The sequence below is a fragment of the Phacochoerus africanus genome, chromosome X (assembly GCF_016906955.1).
Source record: "Phacochoerus africanus isolate WHEZ1 chromosome X, ROS_Pafr_v1, whole genome shotgun sequence".
NCBI classification, from domain to species: domain Eukaryota; kingdom Metazoa; phylum Chordata; class Mammalia; order Artiodactyla; family Suidae; genus Phacochoerus; species Phacochoerus africanus.
In genome coordinates, this window is record NC_062560.1 from 11,588,272 (window position 1) to 11,606,325 (window position 18,054).

Sequence of the window (18,054 nt, forward strand, 5' to 3'; positions counted from 1 at the left end):
AGCAAATCTGACTAGGAACTACGAGATTGCCGGTTCGACCCCTGGCCTTGCTCAGTGGGTTAAGAATCCAGTGTTACCATGAGCTGTGATGTAGGTTGCAGACACTGCTCAGATCCTGCATTGCTGTGGAGTAGGCTGGCAGTTTTAGCTCAGATTTGACCCCTAGCCTGGGAACCTCCATATGCCATAGGTGTGGCCCTAAAAAACAAAAAAGAAACAAACAAAAATGAAGGAAAACTTAATGCTTTCTAAGATAAACAGCTCAGGGAATTCATCACCACTAGTCCTGTTGTATAAGAAATACTAAAAGGAGTTCTTCAAGTTGAAAGGAAAGGCTGCTGAACTAACACAGGGTCAAATGAAGTTTGAAATTTCTCCAGTAAAATAAATACATGGGAGTTCCCATTGTGGCTCAGCAGGTTACGAACCTGACATAGTGTCCATGAGGATGTAGTTCAATCCCTGGCTCAGTGGGTTTAGGATCTGGTGTTGCTGCAGGCTGTGACGTAGGTCATAGATGCAGCTTGGATCCAATGTTGCTGTGGCTGTGGTGTAGGCCTGCAGGTGTAACTCTGATTCAGACTCTAGGCCCAGGAACTCCCATATGCCACAGGCGTGGCTATAAAAAGAAAAAAAAGTAAATGCATGGACAAATATAGCAGTCTTTATTAATATAATTTAGTGTATTAATTCACTTTTAATTTCTGTGTAGAATTTAAATGATAAATTTAAAATAACTACAAACCTATGTCAATGTGTTTATAATAAATATATAAAAATGTAATTTGTGACATAAATAACAAAGTGGGGGGTGGATAGAGCTGTATATTTTGTAGGCATTTGAAATGGTCATTAATTTAGAATGTGTTAATTTTAATATGTTTTATGTAATTACAGTGGTGGCCACAAAGAAGATATCTATAGGATATAAAAATAGGAAATGAGATGGAAATCAGTTTATATCACTACCAAAAAATGACTGAAAAAAAAAAAGGCATTGAGAAGAGAAAGGATAGATAACAGCCTACAATTTATTTTTATTTTTATTCTTTTGTCTCTTTAGGGCTACATTTGTGGTATATGGAGGTTCCCAGGCCAGGGGTCGAATCAGAGCTGCAGCTGCCAGCCTACGCCACAGCCACATCAATGCCAGATCTGAGCCATGTCTGTGACCTACACCACAGCTCATGTCAACACCGGATCCTTAACCCAGTTAGCGAGGCCAGGGATCGAACCTGCATCCTCATGGATGCTAGTCAGCTTCGTTTCCACTGAGCCATGACCGGAACTCCACAAGCTACAATTTAAATAGCCTTTGGAATGGATAAGCAATGAGATCCTGCTGTATAGCACTCGGAACTGTACCTAGTCTCACTTATGATAGAGGATAACATGAGTAAAAGAATGTATATATATATACATACATATATATATATATATATATATATCTATGTGTGTGTGTGACTGGGTCACTTTGCTGTACAGTAGAAAATTTACAGAACACTGTAAACCAGCTATAATGGAAAAAATATCAGAGTTCCTGTTGTGACTCAACGGTTAAAGAATCCGACTAGTATCCATGAGGATGCAGGTTCAATCCTTGGCTTTGCTCAGTGGGTTAAGGATCTGGTGTTGCCGTGAGCTGTGGTGTAGGTTGCAGCCGCGGCTTGGATTCCACATTGCTGTGGCTGTGGCGTAGGCCAGTGGCAACAGCTCTGATTCGACTCCTAGCCTGGGAACCTCCACATGCCACGGGTGCGGCCCTGGAAAAGACAAAAAGACAAAATAAAAGAAAAAAGAAAAAAAATCATTAAAAATTCAAAAATCAAAAAAGTATAAAAAATATAAAAATAAATAGCAGTAATAAATTCTTCCATATCAGTAATTACTTTAAGTGGAAATAGGTTAAGCTCTCTAATCAAGAAACATTACTGTCTATAAGAAACTCACTTTTAATCTAATGACTATCATAGGCTGAAGCCATAGGAACAAGTTCAATGCAAATGTTAACCAGAAAAGAGTAGGAATGGCTATACTGATAGTAGACAAAATAGATTTTAAGTCGAAAACTGTTATAAGAGACAAAGAAGAACATTGTATAAGAGTAAAGGGGATAATTCACTAAGAAGACATAATAATTATAAATAAACCACAAACATGAGTCCTCCTAAATATGTGAAACGAACATAGAATTGAAATGAGAAATTGACAGGAACACAATATAGTAGACTTCAATACTGGATAAAATAACCAGAAAGAAGGTAAATAAGGAACTAGAGGACTTGAACAATACTACAAACCAAATGGAACTGGCAGACATGTACAGAATACCCTATCCAACAGCAACACAATATACATTCTTCGCAAGTGCACATGGAACATTTTCCAAGATAGACTACACGTTACAACAAATTTTAAAAGATTGAAATTATACAAAGCATAATTTCTGTTTACAGTGGAAAATAACTGGAAATCAATAATAGATGGAAAACTGAGATCCATAAATGTGTAGAAAGAAAACAGTGCACTCTTAACCAGTAGGTTAAAGAAAAAGACACAAGGGCAATGAGAAGATACGTTGAGAGGAATGAAAATGAAAACCCAACATAGGAGTTTCCATCGTGGCGCAGTGGTTAACGAATCTGACTAGGAACCATGAGGACGCAGGTTCGATCCCTGGCCTTGCTCAGTGGGTTAAAGGATCCGGCGTTGCCGTGAGCTATGGTGTAGGTTGCAGACACAGCTCGGATCCTGCGTTGCTGTGGCTCTGGTGTAGGCCGGTGGCTACAGCTACTATTAGACTCCTAGCCTGGGAACCTCCACATGCCGTGGGAGCAGCCCTAGAAAAAACAAAACAACAACAACAAAAAAAAACCCAAAAGAACCCCAACATACCAAAACTAATGAGATGCAATGAAAGCAGAGCTAAGAGGGTAATTTATAGCTATAAAGATGTACATTAAAAAAGAAGAAAGTCTTGGAGTTTCTGTCATGGATCAGCGGGAACAAATCTGACTAGTATCCAATGAGGATGCAAGTTCGATCCCTGGCCTCGTTCAGTGGGCTAAGGATCCTGCGTTGCCGTGAGCTATGGTGTAGGTCACAGACGCGGCTCGGATTTGGCATTGCTGTGGCTCTGGCGTAGGCCAGCGGCTACATCTCCAATTTGATCCCTAGCCTGGGAACCTCCATATGCCATGGTGCAGCCCTAAAAAGACAAAAAAATAAAAATAATAAAGTCTCAAATTAACAACCTAACTACACCTCAAGAAACTAGAAAACAAGAACAAACCAAACATAAATCTAGAGATGGAAGAAAATAATAAATATTAGAGCAAAGATTAATGGTGTAGAGAATAGTAAAACAATAGAAAAATTCAATGAAACAAAGGTTTGGTTTTTTTTTTTTTTTTTTTGAAAAGATCACCAAAGTAGCAAATCCTTATCTAAATTGAGATAAAAGAAAAGAATCAAATAACTAAAATCAGAAAGAGAAGAAACATTGTAATCTATGTGACAAATAAAAGGGATGATAGAATTGGATAACTGAGAAGAAATGGGCACATTCCTAGAAATACAAACTTACTAAGAGCGAATCATGAAGAAATAAAAAATGTAAACAGACATATAACTAGTACGGAGATTGAATGAGTAATCAGAAACCTCCTAGGACTAAATGACTTTTTTGGAGAGTACTAATCCTCCTCAAACTCTTTGAGAAAAATTAAAGAAGAGTTAACACTTTCCAGCTCATTCTGTATAGCCAGATTTTCCCCGATATCAAAGCCAGACAAAGGCATTACAAGAAAACTACAGACAAATATCCTTGATGAATGTACTACAGAAAACCTCAACAAAATCTTAATGAACTAAATTCAACAGCACACTGAAAGCATTATACACCATTAGCAAGTAGGATTTGTTCCTGCAAAGTAAGGATTGTTCTACATACGGGAATTGAACAGTGTAATACACCACATTAAAAGAATAAAGAGCAAAAACCACCTGATCAGCTCAATTGATGCAAATAAAGCATTTGACAAGATTCAGTATCCTTTCATCATTAGAAACACTCAACAAACTCAGGATAGAAGGAATGTACTTCAGCATAATTCAGGCCAGATATAATCCACAGCTAACATCCTACTCAATGGTGAAAGACTAAGTTTTTCCTCTAAGATCAGGAGTAAGAAAAAGATGCCCACTCTCACCACTTCTATTCAATATAGTGTTGGAACCCCTAGCCAGGGCTGTTAGGAAAAAGAAAGAAATAAAAGTCATCCAAATTGTAATTGAAGAAATAAAATTATCCCTTTTTGTGGGTGGCATGATCTCATATGGAGAAAACACTATATTAATCCATACTCCCCCTAAAAAAAACCTGTTAGAACAGTGAACAAATTCAGCAAAGTTGCATGATACAAAATCAACACAGAAAAGTCAATTTTTAATCACTAGTAATGAACAACTAGAAAAGAAAATGATGAAAATGATGACATTTACAGTAGCGTCAAAAAGAACAGAGTATTTAGGAATGAACCTAACCAAAGAGTTTAAAAACTTATGCACTGAAAACTGTAAAACATTGCCGAAAGAAATTGAAGAAGACACAAACAAATGAAAAGATATCCTGTGTCCATGGATGGGAAGACTTAATATTGCTAAAATAGCAGTACCACCCAAAGTGATCTACTCTGCAGATCTAATGCAATGCCTGTCAAAATCCCCATGGCAGTTTTTGCAGAAACAAACAAAAAAAATTCATCCTCAAATCAATATGGAATCTCAAGAGACCCTGAATAACCAAAATAATTTGGGAAAGAAGAACAAAGATGTATGACTCACATTTCCTTATTTCAAATCATGTTGTAAAGCTACAGTAATGAAAACACTAGATACTGCCATAATGACAGACATATGAACCAATAGAATTGAATAGAGTCCAGAAATGAACTCAATGATCTTTGACCAAGGTGCCAAGATCACTCAGTAGGAAAGGACAGCCTTCAACAAACAGGGCTGGGAAAGCTGGATATCCACATCCACATGCCAAGAAAATGATCTTGGAGCGGTATCTTACATCATATGTAAAAGTTAACTCAAAATGCATTAAAGGCCTAAACTAGAGACCCCAGAGTATAAAACGCCTAGGAGAAAATATAGAGGAAAAGCCATGTAACAATGGATTTGACAATGATTTCTTAGTTATGATACCAAAAGCACAGGCATCAAAAGCAAATATATACAAATGGAATTACATTAAACTTTAAAAGCTTTGCTCATCGAAGGACGCAATTAAAAGAGTGAAAAGGGAGTTCCCGTCGTGGCGCAGTGGTTAACGAATCCGACTAGGAACCATGAGGTGGCGGGTTCGATCCCTGCCCTTGCTCAGTGGGTTAAGGATCCGGCGTTGCCGTGAGCTGTGGTGTAGGTTGCAGACGCGGCTCGGATCCTGCGTTGCTGTGGCTCTGGCGTAGGCCGGTGGCTACAGCTCCGATTCGACCCCTAGCCTGGGAACTTCCATATGCCGCGGGAGTGGCCCAAAGAAATAGAAAAAAAAAAGAGTGAAAAGGCAACATAAGGAATGGCAGAAGGTATTAGCAGATCATTTATTTCATTAAAGGTTAGTATTCAAAGATGTACAGAGAATTTCTACAACTCAAGAACTAAGAATCAACTCAAAAAATGGACAAAGGACTTGAGTAGACATTTCTCCAAAGATGGTATACAAATGGCCAACAAGCATATGAGAAGATGTTCATCACCACGGATCGAACCTGCAACCTCATGGTTCCTAGTTGGATTTGTTAACCACTGAGCCACGACGGGAACTCCTGTTTTTGTTTTTTTGTTGTTGTTTTTTAACCTCTTGGCTATTGCCGCTGCATCCTTAACCCACTGAGTGAGGCCAGGGATTGAACCATAATAATCCTCATGGTTATTAGTCAAATGTGTTTCCACTGAGTCGTGATGGGAACTCCAAGATGGTAAATTTTATAATACGTGTTTTTTACCACAATTTTTAAAAATACAGAAAATACCAGGGCCAGCTTCTGAACAGGTTTAAAGAGCATCTCAGAGTCATTGAAATTCTGCTCCACCTCTCTGGGCTACCTCTGTTCTGCCTTCCTCCTCAAGTTTCATTCCTCATGGCTGTAGCCCTTTCCGTCCTCACACTCACCATCCAGAAGGGAGATAAGCTGTGTCCTAGCATTCTCAGATTCAGCCCTTGGGTTCTCACAGAGGCCACACACTCACACCTGAACCAGTCATTATGGGCAGGGGGCCCGGGAGGTGCTGATTAGCTTAGATTAAACACAGCCTACCTCCAAAGTAAGAGTTGAATCATTCCTACCTAGACCACTTGGGAGAGAGGTCATTTCTCAACAGAACCAAGAGCCAACAAACCTTTTCTGTCAAGAACCATATAGTCAACATTTTAGGTTTGGTCGGTTATGGTTCCCATGGCAACTGTTAAACACTGTCATTGTGGCATGCAAGCAGCCATAGACTTACATGAACAAGCATGGCTCTGTTCCAATAAAACTTTACCGACACTGAAACTTGGTTTCATATTATTTTTATGTATCATTCAATATTATACTTATGTTGACTTTGCCTTTTTTTTTTTTTTTTTTTTCTTTCTAGGGCCACACCGGAGGCATATGGATGTTCCCAGGCCAGGGGTCTAATTGGACCTGCACCTGCCAGTCTGCACCACAGCCACAGCAACACCAGATCCAAGCTGCCTCTGCAACCTACACCACAGCTCACAGCAATGCTGGATCCCACTGAGCAAGGCCAGGGATGGAACCCGCATCCTCATGGATACTAGTCGGATTCGTTTCTGCTGCACCACAACGGGAAATTCCATTCTTATGTTGACTTTTTTTTAATCCATTTTAAAATATAAGATCATCTTAGCCCAACAGATGGCTGGTAGGATTTGGCTCACAGGCTGTAGTTTACAGGATCCCTGCTCAAGATAATTTCTCTTAGCTCAGTGACTATTTTTCTTCATAATTTTACCTAGGTCCCCTTCATTCCTGTTTTCTGTAATACCTGTAATGAGATGACCTTCAACCCGTCTTGCAAAAAGGCATTGGGAAAGTCACATAATCTTGTTTTTCCCCGTGTAATTGAATTGTCATAATGCTTTGGCTGCCATGAACACTGGGTCAATACAGTATAGTATACTGTTAAATATTCAAGATAGCGACTCTTCCCTCCACTGTTAATGGAAATTAAAGACGCCTTCACATTCGCAGTACAATTTGTATAGTTGGGTTAAAACTCTTTCATATTGCTAAGGCATTACTCTCCTATATTTTCCTCTTTTTGTTCATCTTTACCACTGCCTCTTTTTTTCTAGCTTAAATAATGAATAGGCTAGAACTGTCTTCAGGATGTTATATTTCTTAAAAGCTTCATTTTCCAGTCATTGGTCAGAGTGCTATTATGTAAATGATTGAAGTAAGTATTCAGTCAAGATCTTCAGAGTCAAAGGATGACCCTGGGAAGAGAGGAATGAGAAACAGAACTGAAGAATAAAAGAGCAAAGGAAGGATAAAGTCAAGGAAGCTTCTAAGTTCCTACAAAGAGAGGGTTTGACTAGATCTCTGGAGGAAGATGAAAAGAAAACAGGCTTGGGAGAAAGTAAAATGCATTGGGATAGCATGGGGCTGTAGGAAGGCAATGATCTGGTTTATAACTAAATTGGGTAACTGTGGGATGATTTGTTCAAATGTATTTTGGCAGGCTTTGAATTATAGTCCAAACACCTTTTCCGCATATCATAACTTATTAAATGTGTTCACCATTGGTTCGTGATGTACCTACTTCTGAAAAATTGCCTGAGTCTCAAATAGCCTGTGTGGCTCTTGGGTGAATTACAAACAGTACCCCCATTGGGCTTTTGTGTGCCAGCCAGTGGCATCTTTGTGCTAAGTTTCAAGAGTCTCAGAGCTCTGTAACAAGGCTAGGTTCCAGCCACCATTTGGCTCTTTCACCACTGCCCCCTGCACAGCCATTAGCAGTGACCTGGGTCTGAAGTGGTTCTTAATAAAAGACACCCACCTGATTTGGTGGCAGTGCACTTGAATAGTTGTTCCCCAGGTGGAATTTCCAACCAGGGTCAAAGGACCATTTAGGGGACAGGGCTATGAAGGACCAGATGGAATTCGCTGACACCAATGCATATATCAAATGAAGGGCTCACTTGTCTTCCCAAAACTAAATTATTCTGATGTTGGCAGGATAAAATTACAAACTCTAGAATTTTATTATAGCATTAGCTTTAATGGCAAGATTTCTAAATGATGGGTATACAATTCCTTGCTTTTATGCTCTTTTGAGCCACCGGTATGAAGCGCACTGAAGGTTCGGGAGGGAGGCTAAGCTTTGGTCTTCCTTCTCAGTGGGCCCATGTTGCTTATGCTGTTTGTTTTTTTTCTCTAGGGTCTATGTTGTTGTTTCTTTTTCTTCCTTACATTTTCTAAATTGGAGGACTACCATATGGCAAACTGTTCACATGGCTTTGGGCTTTAAATTTGCCTTCTAATAGTAGTAGCCCCTTCCCCAAATATTTTACTTCTTCATTCCCTTTTAATTTACAGTTTATAATCTGCTGATGACCTGGAGACCAGTTTACTAGGGGAGTTTATCCATGTCTACTGGGAAAAAAGTTAATAGGCTCTAACCAGGGTCTCATGGGCTCTTGTGAAACAAACAAACCTAAGGTTTAGTGCTCAGGTTGTGTGATATCTCCTTGAAATGCTCCTATACTCTGCTGGTTAAGATTACCCATTCTGTTCTAACACTTGATTGTTGTGTTCCAGATGGCTGCATTTATAGGAAAGTGACTTCCAAATAATGTTATAATGGAGGGTTTTTATTACTTTTGGTATAAAAGCTAAGGTACAGGAAAACCAGGGGCTTAAGAATTTGAGCTCTGGAGCTAGGCTGCCTGGAATTGAATCTTCTGTAACATTCTCCATTCCCATGATGGTAGGCAAGATGCCTAAATTTTCTGTGCCTTCTTTTATTCATCGATAAAATGGGCATAAAAATAGCACTTCCTCCACTGAATTGAATGAAAGTTAAATGGCTTATTCATGTGAAGTGCTAAGAAAAGGAAGCACTTAAGTTTTATTTATTTATTACTATTATTGTTAGGAAGAGGAGGAGGAGAACAAGTAAGGAGGTAAACTCTCCAAACACACCTCAAGTTAAATACCATCAGTGAGACTGGTGTCTGGAAACAGATGATGTGTATTTTCTATCCCTGATGCCTGTCACTTTGAAATGTACAAAGTTCCAGGTGCGACAGTGTCTTAGGGTTCTACGGAGAAAGACCCAATAGGGTATATGTGATATATATATATATATATTCTTTATCAGTTCATCAGATGGTCAACATTTGAGTTATTTCCACTACTTGAACATTCATGTAAAAATCCCTGCGTGTGAACATATATGATATTCCTCTCGGGTAGATACTTAGGGATGGAACTGCTGGATTGCACGGTAACTGTTTAATTTTTAAAGAAATTGCCACCTTGTTTCTGTTTTCCATTCCTGCTAGCAATGTTTAAGTGTTCCAGTTTCTCCACATCCTCATCAATACTTGTGATTATCTGTCTTTCCGATTATAGTCATCCCACTGGGTATGAAGTGCTGTCTCGTTGTGGTTTTGATTTGCATTTCCCTGATGGCTGATGACATTGAGTGTCTTTCCATGTGCTTATTGACCGTTTGTATATCTTAGCTGGAGAAATATCTTTTCAACGCTTATGCCTATTTTTAAATGAGGTTATTGATCTCCTTATTAATAAATTATAAGAGGCCTTTACGTATTCTGGATAAAACATCCCTGTTTATTTCCTGAAACATTTTATAAGACATTTTTTTCTCAGCCTGAGAGTGCCACGGCGGCGGTAACAGGGGCCTTCGGAGTGCCTTGTCCCAGGAGCAGCACTGATTAGCAAACAAAAGCGAATAGCGTCTAGCCCTCAGGGGGCTCCCCTGGTGGCTTAGTTATCTCGGTGTGACCAGTTCACCGGGGTGTAGTTTGTCTGTGTCAGTGTCCTACCAGGGAGAGCTGGGTCTGAGGTTGGCAGTCATGTGCCCTGAATTCTAATTTTAAGCCCCTTAAGTCTTAACGTTTGCTCCTGAAATGTAGAGCAGCCAGGGTGAATGACAGGAACCTATAATGAGCTCCTTTCCTGGTATATTATTCTTCATACAGGCCCGGGTTTGCCTCTTGGTTCATAAAGAGCCCCTTGGGGCAAGCGGCTTTGTTAGCTGGTGAGCTGAAGAGGGCAGAAACTGCTGATTCACATAAGTCCATTTCTAGAGGACTTGAAAACAGTCTCAGGTCACTTTCACTCCTCCTGTGTCTCCTCATATGGATCCTTTTCCCTGGCCCTCCAGTGCCAACCTTCATAACACAATCTCTAAATCTTCCTCTTGTGTGAGCAGCAGCCATCTGGTGGTCAAATGAGACTTAGACGTGCCTTTGATAATATAGTGGAAATTATAACCAACGAAGCACCTGTGTTTCCAAGAGACCTCATCTATGGGTGGCAATAGAAGGGTTTTGCATTTCTAGAAGAGGTTATCATATGAGAAAACAGTCTGAGTGTCTACGGAGCCAAAAAGATTGCATAGGCTCTAAAATAACATTGTCGTTTTGTAGATACATATCAAGAGGAATTACTCACAGGTGGCACTGTTTAAATCTTCATCTTTCACAACATATTAGGTTGTGAGTGCTGCTCTTGAGATTCAGGCCTAGAATTAGAAGTAAAAAAAAAAAAATAGAATGAATGCTTTTTCTTATCTAAAAATCTGTCTTCATTGGCCAAATCCAACCAGCTTCATGGGTTATCTTGTAACCAAGATCAAATTTTGGAAGGCTGTAAAGAAATAGTCAAGCAATCTCTGAAGACAAGACTGGCCTTAGTTGATCATTTTGTCTTTTAAATTTTAAACTCATAATCAGTACATCTGTTGAGTAACTGCAGTGGTCCCATATACCTCATGGTGCTTTAGTAAAGCTATTAGTGATTTTTCACTTGCTGGAAAATGACATACTAGTGGCATATTTCTGGCTGAGTCCTTGCCTAGAGAACTCACTAGAGGTGTTTCCACTTATGTCACCTTGTATTTAGCTTCATTTGTTCCTTTGTTAATTTTCACTTCTATTTATTTTATTGGTACTACTTCTGTTACTGTAAGTGATCCTTGTTAATCCTTTGGGTTTAGGGCTTACAATATTAATTGGCTCTTAGCCAACATCAGAGATCTGAGCTAGTTTTTTTTTTGTTTTTTTTTGTCTTCCTTCTTTGTGAAGCACCAGCAAAATACCATGCTCTTGGAATCTGGGTGTTTTTTGTTTAGTGGTTCGTTGGTGGATTTTTCCTTTGCATTTCTGAGAGCTCCTCCACTCGAGAAAAAAATTCTCCTCCCATTTTAGCCTTCTTCTGTATGACAATCAGATGTAGACAAAAGCCTAATTTTCACTGGGTCAATATACCCAAAATAACCTATGCAAAAATTTATTTCTGGAGTTCCCCTCAAGGCTCAGCGGAAATGAATGTGACTAGCTAGCATCCATGAGGTTGCGGGTTTGATCCCTGGCCTTGGTCAGTGGGCTATTGATCAGGCGTTGGTATGGCTGTGACGTAGGCCCGTGGCTGCAGCTCCAATTCGACCCCTAGCCTGGGAACCTCCATATACCATGGGTGCGGTCCTAAAAAAAATTTATCCCTCTCTGAAATGCATCACCACAATGATTTGCTGTATTTATTTGTTCTACTAGGAAACTTCCTTACAGAGCTGATATGCCGTGGCTGGAATGTTTCCTAAGGTGTTAGATTAGGCTTCTCAAATTTTCATTCTGAAGAAATTTTAGAGTGTAAAAATCTCTTTATATTAGTGAGAAAATTGGAATGTTTTCTCATAACTTCTGGCATTTAAAAACCTTTGTGTTTTTACCCAAAATCTATCCATCAACAGGAATTTATCGGGCAATTGCCAGATGCCAATTGATGTGCCAGCTACCTCAAGAGATAGGAAAAAAAAAATATGAAATGTGGCTCTGGTTTTAAGGAGCTTAAATTTGCTCATCTATTTACTTATTCATTCATTCAGCTGATGTTTATTAAACATCTACTGTGTGCCAGATACATAATCTAGTTGAGGCCAAATAAGCATAGTAGTTATATCTCAGAGCAGTGCAGTAGGAGATCCGAGATAGAAGAAAGCCTCCAGGAAGAAGTAGCTGGCAGAGCTAAGATGTCTAATCTCCCTCACAGTAGTAAATATTCTGGTGGCTTCTTTCACTTCTGATGTGATTGCAAAGCCTCCATGACCTGACCCAGCCTGCCCTGGGCTCCTCACTTTAGAAACACTTGCCAAGGTGAGAAGATAGATAGCAGGTGTTGCTAAGTGGAAGATTCCTCTTTGTAGCATCTTAACTTTTGTTCTAAGGGATTATTCTTTACAACATGGATGCACTGTGTATAAAAATCCAGCATTAGGAATCCTTAAATAAATCTTACTTTAAAAAGACTCTTTTTCAGAATCATTTTTATCCCAGCATCCAGGATCATCCATAACTATTCTTGAGGCATTATTATTTCTCAACCCACCCAACTTGGTTCTGTCACTTAGTTATCTATTGCTACAGTAGCAAATTTCCCCAAAGCTTAGTGGCTTAAAACAGCATGTATTTATTATCTGATAATTTCTGTGGATCAGGAATGTAGACATGATTAAGGTACGATCTCTGCCCCAGCATCTCTCAAAAGGCTGCAATCAAAGGGTTGGCTGGGACTAAGGGGTCTCATTGGAAAGTTAGACTGGGGGAGGATGCATTTCCAAGCTCACTCACCAGTTATTGGCAGGATTCAGTTCCTTTAGGTTTGATGGAGTCAGGGTTTCCGTTCCTCATTAGCTGTTTGCCTGAGACTACTCTCAGTTTCTTGCCATTTGGGCCTCCCTAGCAGAGCTGCTCACTCCATCACAACTTGCAATCCAAGAAGGTCATAGGTCTGCTAGCAAGGTGGAAATCATATTTTTACAACCTAATCACAAAAGTGATAGCTCCTCAGCATTGCTGTATTCTATTAGTTATAAGCAAGTTGCCCAAAGGGAGTGTATTACCCAAGGCAGCTAATACCAGGAGGCAGGCATCATTGGGGGCCATCTCAGAAGCTGGATGCATATTATTCAGCAAACATTATTGATCACCCAGCATGTTGTCTTCACAGTGCAACTGTGATAATAAGTGGCCCTTGCCTTTAAGGTACTCACAGTCAGCTTGGGAACAAGAAGCACATCAACCTCTAACTCTGATCTAACATGGAAATTCTTGTGGTAGAGCCAGAGTCAAAACCCAGTGAGAATATGGAAAAGAGGCGTGTCTTTGTTCATGATGGAGTCCCCCAGTGGGAATGCCATTTTCTCTCACAGTTAAAAATAAACATAGTGTCACTTCTTCTGTGGAACTTTCTCTGATACTCCTCTTTTTCCCCAACTTAGTTCCCAGAAAAGGTGATGTTTGAGAGGAATCTTAAAAAAAAATGAAATAAGTAGGAGTGGCTTTCCAAGCGTATAACACAGTGTAATACAAGGGCATAGAGAAATGATGCGGTATGATACATTCCAGGAGCAATGGAACCACCATATGGCTAGAATGTTGGGGATATGGTCAAGGATGGGAAATCGCTATGGCAGGAAATGAGTCTAGAAAGATGAATTGGAGACATATTAGGAAAAGGAACTTGAATGCTATACCATGGAGCTTGGGCTTTACCACGCGGCAAGTAGAGAGCCACTGAAGGGCTGTAATTAGTAGAATAATATGGTGAAATACATGCCTTAGAAAGGAACTGTGGAAGCAAGTTGAGTATTTGCTAGAAATGCTAGATAGAGGCTAAGATAATATTTCATGGAGAGTTGATGATTTAAAATAAGATACAGGAAAAAGAAGGCCATGGGGATGGAAAGTTCAAAATCAGGAGATGTTTTCAAGCTGAAATTGATAGGGTTATCAGATCCAGATAAGGGTAAAGAAACATGAGGGAGGGATATGGACGAACCAAGGATTTCTCTAGAATTTTCTATCTCAAGAGAATGAGAGCTTCTTAAAAGAGGGACGATGTCTTCTTTTAGTTTCTCAATTTTTGGTTTTTTTTTTTTTTTTTTTGCTCTTTTTTTAGGGTCACACCTGCAGCGTATGTAAGTTCCCAGGCTAGGGGTGGATTTAGAGCTGCAGCTGCCAGCCTCCACCACAACCACAGCAGTGCCAGATCCAGGCCTCATCTGTGACCTACACCATAGCTCATGGCAACGCCGGATCCTTAACCCAGTTAGTGAGGCCAGGGATCGAACCTGCACCCTCACAGATACTGTGTTGGATTCTTAACCTGCTGAGCCACAATGGGAACTTCTAGAGTCTCAATATTTTAATGGTGCCCGGTACTTGATGGTTGACAGTTGATGGATTGACAAGGAAGTAGATGATCAGATGGGTGGATGGAAGGATGGGTAGTTGGATGTATGGATGGTGTTGTTAAACATCCAAGAGAATTCTGGGTAGAAATCTGTTTGGGGGACAGAGGAGAAAATGGATAGAAGGATGTAATAAGACCCCCTCAGATGGCTAAGGTGACTGTAGAAAGAGGAGCACGAGGAGTTCCCTGGTGGCTCAGTGGGTTAGGGATCCAGCATTGTCATTGCAGTTGCATGGATTCAGTCCCTGGCCTGGGAACTTCAGCATGCTGAAGGGGCTGCCCCCTGCCCCCCCCCCCCCCCCAAAAGAGGAGAGTGAGTAGAAATTTCACTCAGGTTTACTCTTTTATTATAATCCCTGGCTTTGATGGGTTTTATCTGCAATTTGTTTTTCCATCTGCTTTAACAAATTTTAAGAAGGTAGTTTTAGAGAACAAAAGTCCGTGTGCAGGCTATATCAACATTTGGGGACCCTATTAGATTTCTTAGCATTTTGTCCTAAAACTGCTGCAAAGCGACGACCAGTCTGGCTACTAAAGCCATTTAGAAGCCCTTCAATTTTAGTAAGGCAGATGGGAATGGTAAAGAATTTTCCCAGAAACTTACATGAAAAACATCCTTCCTCTCAGATCCTTCATTAACATTACCTTTGACTTGCTATCAGTGATACAGCCATACTTGGCAGTTCTCAGGTTTCTTGGACTTGAGATTTTCTGAAGCAGTGCTTCTCAAACTTGAAAGTGTACCTTCTGCAGATCTGGTGAAAATGTAGATTCTGATTGAGTTCTGGGATAGGGCTTGAGAGTCTATTTCTCACAAGGTTTCAGGGACTTCCGATACTGCTAATCCATGGACCACACTTTGAATGGCAAGGCTGTTCAGGTGTCATTTAATATCAGTGACTTGGCTGAGGTCACTGTTGTTGACACAGTCACGTTGTCAGCCGCCTATCAATCCAAAATTTCATTTACCTCCTCCTGCCCATGTTCATTGCCTCCCTGGGCGACTTTTTATTATCGTTCCCTTCCCTTCCCTAATAATCTGTGAGGTTAGGCCCAGCCTGCTGCCTTTCCCTCCTCCAGATCCCTAATGAAGCTGGCAGAGCTGACCTTCTCACCCCTCCCTTCTGCTTTTGGTCACCCTTTCTTAGCTTGAGGCTCTGTTTACAGTCCTTGGATTTCATCTTTAGGCTCTTGTTCCTTAAAGTCTTCCAACATCCACAGTCATTTCATAGGTCAAGGATCAAGTCCAGTTTTTGAGTAGGAATTTGAGATCTGATCCTTGCCAGTGTTGGGGAGGTCAGGAAAGTAGGTAACAAAAACAAATGAGAAAAGCAGTCAGCGTGGGTCCCTGAGGAATGATGGCTTAGCTGGAAACAAGGCAGCCCAAATCCCAAGCGTTCTGCTCAACAACTGAATGACCTTGAGGAAACCGCTTACCCTATCAGAGCTGACGTTTTGTCAGCTGTAAGGCAGTACATTAAATGCTCTCTGTGGTCTGTTAAAATTAATTGTGTAAGGCTGATTTATTAGTATCATATCTTCATTATATGTCTAAACTACAAGACAGCTTCCCACCACAAGGATCATGGAGCTCCACGAGCTCTGTGGATAGAATTTACGGAGTCCATGAACCTTGACTGAGGTGACTAAAAGTGGAATTAGATTTTTATTTTCACCGACCTCTGACTGTCAGTGAGCCTTCTTCTCAGTTGGGAATCTAAACAACAGTCTAGAATAGTATTTGCAGTGCCTGTAACTTGGTCACCAGTAGAAACCACAGATACATTCTATGTCACATCACAGCTTTGGTAAGTACCAAAATTTGATGATGCTTACCACTCCTTCAAAGTTTGGGTGCTTCTTAGACCCTCCACTGCATCTTCTCATGAAGCACATCTATTAATAGGCCGGTGATTGTAAGGGAAATTTTTGCCCCACAGGGCACATTTCACAATATATGGAGACATTTTTGGTTGTCACAACTTGGAGGGCGGGAGGGACCTGCTCGTGGCCTCTGCTAAACATCGTAACAATGCACATACAAGACAATCCCTGCCCTCCCAAGAAGGAATTATCCAGTTCAAAATTTCAGTAGTGTTGAGACTGAGAGGACTGCTATAGCTTTTTAAAAAATACTCTTTAAAAAAATGTACTCTTGGAGTTCCCATCATGGTGCAGTGGAAACGAATCCGCCTAGGAGCCATGAGGTTGCAGGTTTGATCCCTGCCCTCACTCAGTGGGTTAAGGATCTGGCATTGTCGTGAGCTGTGGTGTAGGTCGCAGACGCAGCTGGGATCCTGCGTTGCTGTGGGCTGGCGGCTGTAGTTCTGATTGGACCCCCCCTAGCCTGGCAACTTCCATATGTGGTGGGTGAGGCCCTAAATAAGTAAATAAATAAAATATTCTTTAAATATTTAAATAAAGGCATAAATAAATAAATAAAATTTTCTTTTGATAACCCTATTTCAGTATAACTAATTTCCTGTGTGATTCTGTGTATTTTATGCATTTACAGACTTTGTTCTCAGCAAGGATCCTGTAGCCTTGCTAGACTGTCAAAGGATTCCATGGCACAAAACGTGGTTAAAAACTCCAGTATGAGGAGAAGATAGTGAAGGGCATCGGAACTCAGATCTTGTGGTTTGCAGACCAGGAAACTGAGGTCAACTACCTGACACCCCCCACCCAAGGCACCATGGCACCATGGAGTCAGACAGGCTTCAAGTGCCTGCGCCATCCGTACTGCTTCTAGGACCTTGGCCAAATTATCTACATTTTCTTTATCTTAGTACATTTGGGCTTCCATGAAAAGTACCAGAGGCTTGATGGCTCAAACAACAGAAATTTATTTCTCACAGCTCTGCAGACTGGGATGTCTGAGATCAAGGCACTGGCAGGTTTGGTGTCTACCGAGGACCTCTTTTCTGTGTCATAGTTAGCACCTTCTCACTGTGTCCCCCTGTGACGGAAGGAGAGACTCAGCAGTCTGGGGCCTCTTTTATAAGGGCGCTAATCCCAATCATGAGGGCTCCACCCTCCTGACCAAATCATCTCCCAAAGGCCCCATCTCCTAATGCCATCACCTGGGGGGTTTAGGATTGTAACACAGGAAATTGGGGAGACACAAACATTTAGAGCATAGCAACTGGAAATCAGTTTTCTCATCTACAGGATGGGTAAAATTGTGCTTCACTTACAGCAGGAGTCAGCAAATTATAGCCCAAGGGCCCAGTCCAGCCTGCAGCCTGTTATTTGTTAATAAAGTTTTCTTGCAGCACAGCCATGCCCATTTGTTTAAGTATTGTCAGTGTCTGCTTTTGTAATGTAATGGCAGATTTTTGGTTACAACATAGGCCAAACAGTCTGCAATGCCTAAAATATTTACTCTCTGGTCTTTCACAGAAAAAAATTGGTGAAATCCTGACTCAGAGCATACCTATGAGAAAAAGGGACCCAAAGTGTAAAGATGAAGTTCATTGCAGGGAGTTCCAACTGAGCCACCTAATAAGATTGTTGTCCCCTTTTGCTTATTGAT

The 18,054-nt window shown here is 40.6% G+C and overlaps 1 protein-coding gene across 2 annotated transcripts in view; it reads left to right on the forward strand.

Moving 5' to 3' along the window:
- The window catches only part of FRMPD4 (FERM and PDZ domain containing 4), a 198,334-nt gene that overhangs the window by 14,397 nt on the left and 165,883 nt on the right, over positions 1–18,054 (forward strand). The gene's annotated exons all lie outside the window — the stretch shown is intronic.